Raw genomic sequence first — 5,289 nt, forward strand, 5'->3', positions numbered from 1 at the left:
CTCATTATCTTTCTACATCTCAATTAATATTACCTTTGAGTAACTCATCCAAGCTGGAGACTCCAGCAACATCCCTGCTTTCTTCTCCCTTCACTCCTATTTAATCACTTGCAATAATTTGGTTGCTTTTACAACATCTTTCAAGTGTACCCTCTCCTTTATCCTATGATAATTAACCTTTATCATTTTGTATGAGCTTTTTCAAAAGTCCCAGAAGTGATCTCTTGCCTCTCCTTTCTTCCCTTGCTAAACAAAGAGATCGGTCGCACCAGGATATAGTTTAGTTAAGAAACTTTACGTGGTTTGTTATGAAAGCCCCTGTGTTTCCTCCCAAATTCCCAATTTCCTGCTTCAGAGAGGCAATCTCTTTTAACACCTTGAGTAGACTCTTATTATTTACTTCCTTTCTTTAAATAACATGCTTGTAATTTCACTTCATGATAGTTCAGTTTTAAGCAATATCTAGTGTTTCTTCACACAGATGATGAGGACTTAGCTTCCCTCTCTCTCTCTCCTCCCCATCCCTTTCTCACACACATGCCCCCCTCTTCCAACACATATCCATTCTTTCATCTTCCTAATATAGCAGCAATGTGATAAGTTTAGTGTTTACATTACTATGTTTATATAAATGTATTTACAGTCAAGTCATGTATATACTATGACTACTTATTCCAATAGAGTATTTTATTTTTGTTGGTGTTCAGAAGGATGTAGTTTTCTCTGCTTAGCTCTCACTGTACTTATCGCTAATTCAACATCAGACTCTCTATTTTGAATATTTTCTCAAACACATAGATAATTCATCTATCGGTTTCACCTTCAGACCTGCTCCAGTTTGGACTGGTTGGTTAGCTGTCCCAGCTTGAGGCATAGTTGACATGCTTGAATTTTGCTTCGCCATCATCCTAGGAATTTCCTTCACCTCCCTTTTATGATGGGCTCTGTTATCTGATTCCTTTATCTTTCTTTCCCATAGGTTTACTCTCTGAGTTTTGCTGGAGCACATCCTCTGAAAACTTCCTGCGAAAAAGTGCAAGATAGAAGAAATTTCAATAACTTGCATATCCGAAAAGATTTTTTTATTGTCATACTTCACTTTCTTGGTACATAATGCTAGACAAAATTATTTTACCTCAGAAATACATACATATACACACACATATATAATGTTTATTTTGAGAGAGAGAGAAAGAGAGTGGGAGGAGGAGAGAGAGAGAGGGAGATTGTGAGGGGGAGAGAGAGGGAGAGAAAGAGAATCCCAAGCAGACTCCTCACTGCCAGCACAGAGTCCAACATGGGACTCGAACTCAGGAACCATGTGATCAAGATCTGAGCTGAAACCAAAAGTTGATTGCTTAACTGACTGAGCCACTCAGGTACCCTACCTCAGAATTTTAGAGGCATTGTCCCAATGCCTTCCCATTTCTCATGTTGTTGAAAAGTGTCATTATTGGGGCGCCTGGGTGGCTCAGTTGGTTAAGCATCTGGCTTCGGCTCAGGTCAGATCTCACGGTTCGTGGGTTCGAGCCCCGCGTCGGGCTCTGTGCTGACAGCTAGCTCAGAGCCTGGAGCCTGTTTCAGATTCTGTATCTCCCTCTCTCTCTGACCCTCCCCTGCTCTAGCTGTCTCTCTCTGTCTCTCAAAAATAAATACATTAAATAAAGCATTAAAAAATATTAAAAAAAAAAAAAGAAAAGTGTCATTACATTGTAATTCTTAATTCTTGGTTATGGACTTCCTTTTTTCTCTCATTGGAAATAGTGTAGGATGTTTCTTTGAATCCAATGTTCTTTTGTTATCATATTCTTGATCTCTAAGGTTTTCTTTTTTGTATTCTAAATGCTGCTTTTTAAAAATAGCAATGCCATTGTTTTACAAATGCTGTATCATGTATCTGAAAATATTAATGATACTTTTTTTAAGTTTTCTTTTCCATCTCTCCCTATCTGTTGAGTGTAAACAATTCTGTTTCTTCCAAGTGTTTTTCCTGTCCTACTTTTTCTTTGGTCTCTATCACTAACTTTCCTCAAACTGTTGAAGACCCCAGTCTCTCTGATCGCATTTAAGAGAGGTACACGAAAAAACTCAGGTAAACTCCAAGCATGCACACAGAGCTTGTCAACTGGAGGCTGTACCACAGAGTTATCTCAGTCTCTTCAGTCTCTTTAGGTCCTTTCCCTTAGATAAATCAGATTGTCCAGAGGAGACCCTCTCTCTCTCCTTCCTGGGTGGAACCAGCCTGATGCCTTTATTCTGGGGGCCAAGAAGAAGCTGAGGGACGGGGATGTGTGTTCAATATACACAGTATCTACCTTCACTTTATCCTCTTCTTCCTCCTCACCCAGTCACCATGGGGCCTCTGATCTTTTCCTGGAATTGGTCTCTAATCTAAAACCAGGGCGAAAAGGGGGCACCCAATCTTGGGCAGTGGGAATGGATCTATCTACTTCCGAACAAACTTTCGGTCCATCCTGCTGTATTTGGTCCCTCTTTTACCTCTACTTCTGGAGTACTGACTGCTACCAATTTCAGAGCCATTGAGAGTTTCTGTGACTGTAATAATATGTCACTTTGGATCTTAGTTTTCTAAATTGCTGCCTTAGGATTTCTTAAGGCATCCTGTCAATTATTCTCTTTACCATGACTTTCTAATGTTTGTTACCATTCCTCTCTTCATTTGTGTGTTCTTCTGGTTTATACTCTAAGAACTCCCTTTATTGTAGCTGGAGTGGCACTTTGGAATGAAATGCTGTTAAATTCAGTTTAACAAGAAGTCTGCCAAACATTGGAAGGGGGTGTCATTGAACTCTCCTTCCTCTTTCTTCAACTTCATCCTGAGTGTCAATTTTATGGATTTTTCTGTGTCCTCACTGATCATTTAGGAAAGAACTGAACAAATTCATTCACCCAAAGTATAAGGGATGGTAGAATTTGATGTGTTATCTTTCCCAAGAGCATTTGAATTTTTAGCGGGGACTAAATTTCTTATTTGGCTTAAGCCAAAGGAATAAAGAAATAAAGTTCTAATTGAGAAATTTTAGGTTCCCATTCCTAAGTGTTTTGGAGGCCAGGGAAGCCCATATTATGCTTTCTGAAATCACACTGTGTTGAAGGGGGCCCAGCTGTGCCTGTGCATAAGGCTGGTGACAATGTCAGCATCACTACAGGCTGCCCAGGATGAGAAGAAGGAAGGGTAGCTGTTCAATTACAATTCTAGTCCAACTCGTATGTCTTGGAGCCAAGTTATCAGGTAGATGAAATCATCATTCCAAATACTGATATTAATCTGGAACAAAACATTTTTTATTACATTCATAATAAGTGTACAAAGACAGGCAGCATCATATCCAAACAACTCTAAGTAAGCCTGTGTTAAACAGACCCCTTTATACAATTAGTGGTTGTAAGGCATTATGAAAACACAAAATATCACATAACTGTATGACAATTAGGTCAGGAAAATAATTATGGCTAATAATATGACTAACCACCTTAAGCTGCGTGCATAATAAAAAAATATGTGCTCCTGGTTGAAGCAGACACCATTAGCCAAAATTTGTACGGAGCACATTTTCATTTTTAGCAATGTCTCCAGCATTCTGGAGACTGGTACACAGAAAACTAAAGGCAGATTTATCTGCAAGGATAAAAGCCACAAAAACAGAGGAGAAAAGAAGACAGAACTACAGCTAGTTCCCAGCTTACAATGGCCGGACTAAACATCTTTTGACTTTACGATGGTGTGACAGTGATACGCATTCAGTAGAAACTACACTTTGAATCTTACCTGGACGTGTTCCCAGGCTGGAGATAGGCCGTAGGGTATTCTTGTGACGCTGGGCAGCAATGGCAACCGTGGCTCCCAGGCAGCCACTCGATCAGAGGGTAAACAAAGGATGCACTTAAAATCGGTCTGCTTTTCAGTTTCAGTACAGTTTTCAATGAATTACATGAGGTATCCAAACACTATTATAAAACAGGCTTTATGTTAGATGATTTTGACCACCTGGAGTTAATGTAGGCGTGGGTGTTCTGAGCTCATTTAGGTAAGGCAGGCGGGTAGGTAGACTGACGTTCAGCAGGTTAAGTGTATTCAATGCATTTTGACCTCGGATATTTTCAACTTAGGATGGAATCATGGGGACATCACATCACCGAAGGTCAGGGCAGACCTATAGTTAAACTTCCTCCTTAAACCTTAACTTCTGGTTCTATTATTTTGTTAAATACTACTATTACTACTGCTACTGATAGTAATACCAAATGCCAATGTATTGCTTACTGTACACTTGGACATGGTTACGGAAGTATTTTACGCGTTAATAAACCCCACGAGACCTCCCGCGGTAGGAGCTATTCTTCCCAATTCTGCAGGTGAAGAAACTAAAGCGCACGGAGATAAAAATAATTTGCCATGGTGAGTGGCAGAGCTGGGATTTAAATTTAGGCTACCCACCTCCAGAGACTAGCTCTGAACACCCCTCCACACTGCTGCCACTTTCTGCTTGTTTTTCCTGTTCAATTAATTCAGTTACAAACACACATTTTCATCGCCGGTTATGCAAAACTTACCCCGCCCTCACCTTATCAAGAACTTAACGGTCCTTTTGATAAAATACCAATACTCGCAAAACAAACACAAAGTTCCCCAGGATGTGAACATTTTCGCAACTTGTATCAGCCCAACCTAAAATTTACCAGCCCGAATCGTGTTTCTTCACTTTTAAGAAACCTTCCACCACGTATTTACATCTTAGATTTCTTACCGGTTCTAGGCATTTAGCAGAATCCCTTCAGACTCTTTCCCTGTTTTCCAGTATCATCTGCTAAACAGAATAGAAAATACAATACTGAATGCCCTGCACCAATCAAGCATGTTACAAACTATTCACTGAACCATCTTACCATTTGTCCATTTGGGGCTTCCTGTTTTAATGCTGAATAATTAACAATTAATAGTAAGATATTTTTCAGTTAGCAAAGCCATTTCACCAACATGAGTTGATCTGTTCTCAGTCTTCGCGTTTAAATGCACGGCCCAGTTTTGCCTTAGCAATACCTTCCTGTTTCTTACCGTCTCCCAAATCTGCCCTTAAAAGACGAACCTCGGAATATTATGAACGGATATGCCTACGTCTCCCTACAAAACCCGCCTGCCATTTCCCCTGGAGAAACAAAACTAAGGCTGGCTGAATTTTTCAAGCGCGGGGAAGACCGCGTCCGCAGCGACCCGGAGCCGGGGGACGACCGTGGCCGCGCTCGCCAGGCCCCCGCCCCCGCCGGCCG

General features: G+C 40.7%; 1 long non-coding RNA gene across 2 annotated transcripts; it reads right to left on the bottom strand.

Moving 5' to 3' along the window:
• Window positions 1-666: 666 nt before the first annotated feature.
• Window positions 667-5,283, bottom strand: LOC115273707. Of its 2 annotated transcripts, none has more exons than XR_003900913.1 (4): window positions 4,909-5,283; window positions 4,770-4,826; window positions 3,791-3,969; window positions 667-1,023 (listed from the first exon to the last, which is right to left on the bottom strand). It is a non-coding gene; the product is annotated as an uncharacterized LOC115273707 (long non-coding RNA). The 2 variants fall into 2 exon arrangements; XR_003900911.1 differs by having other exon boundaries at window positions 4,770-4,829.
• Window positions 5,284-5,289: the final 6 nt, after the last annotated feature.

The sequence above is a fragment of the Suricata suricatta genome, chromosome 2, assembly GCF_006229205.1.
Source record: "Suricata suricatta isolate VVHF042 chromosome 2, meerkat_22Aug2017_6uvM2_HiC, whole genome shotgun sequence".
Taxonomy (NCBI): domain Eukaryota; kingdom Metazoa; phylum Chordata; class Mammalia; order Carnivora; family Herpestidae; genus Suricata; species Suricata suricatta.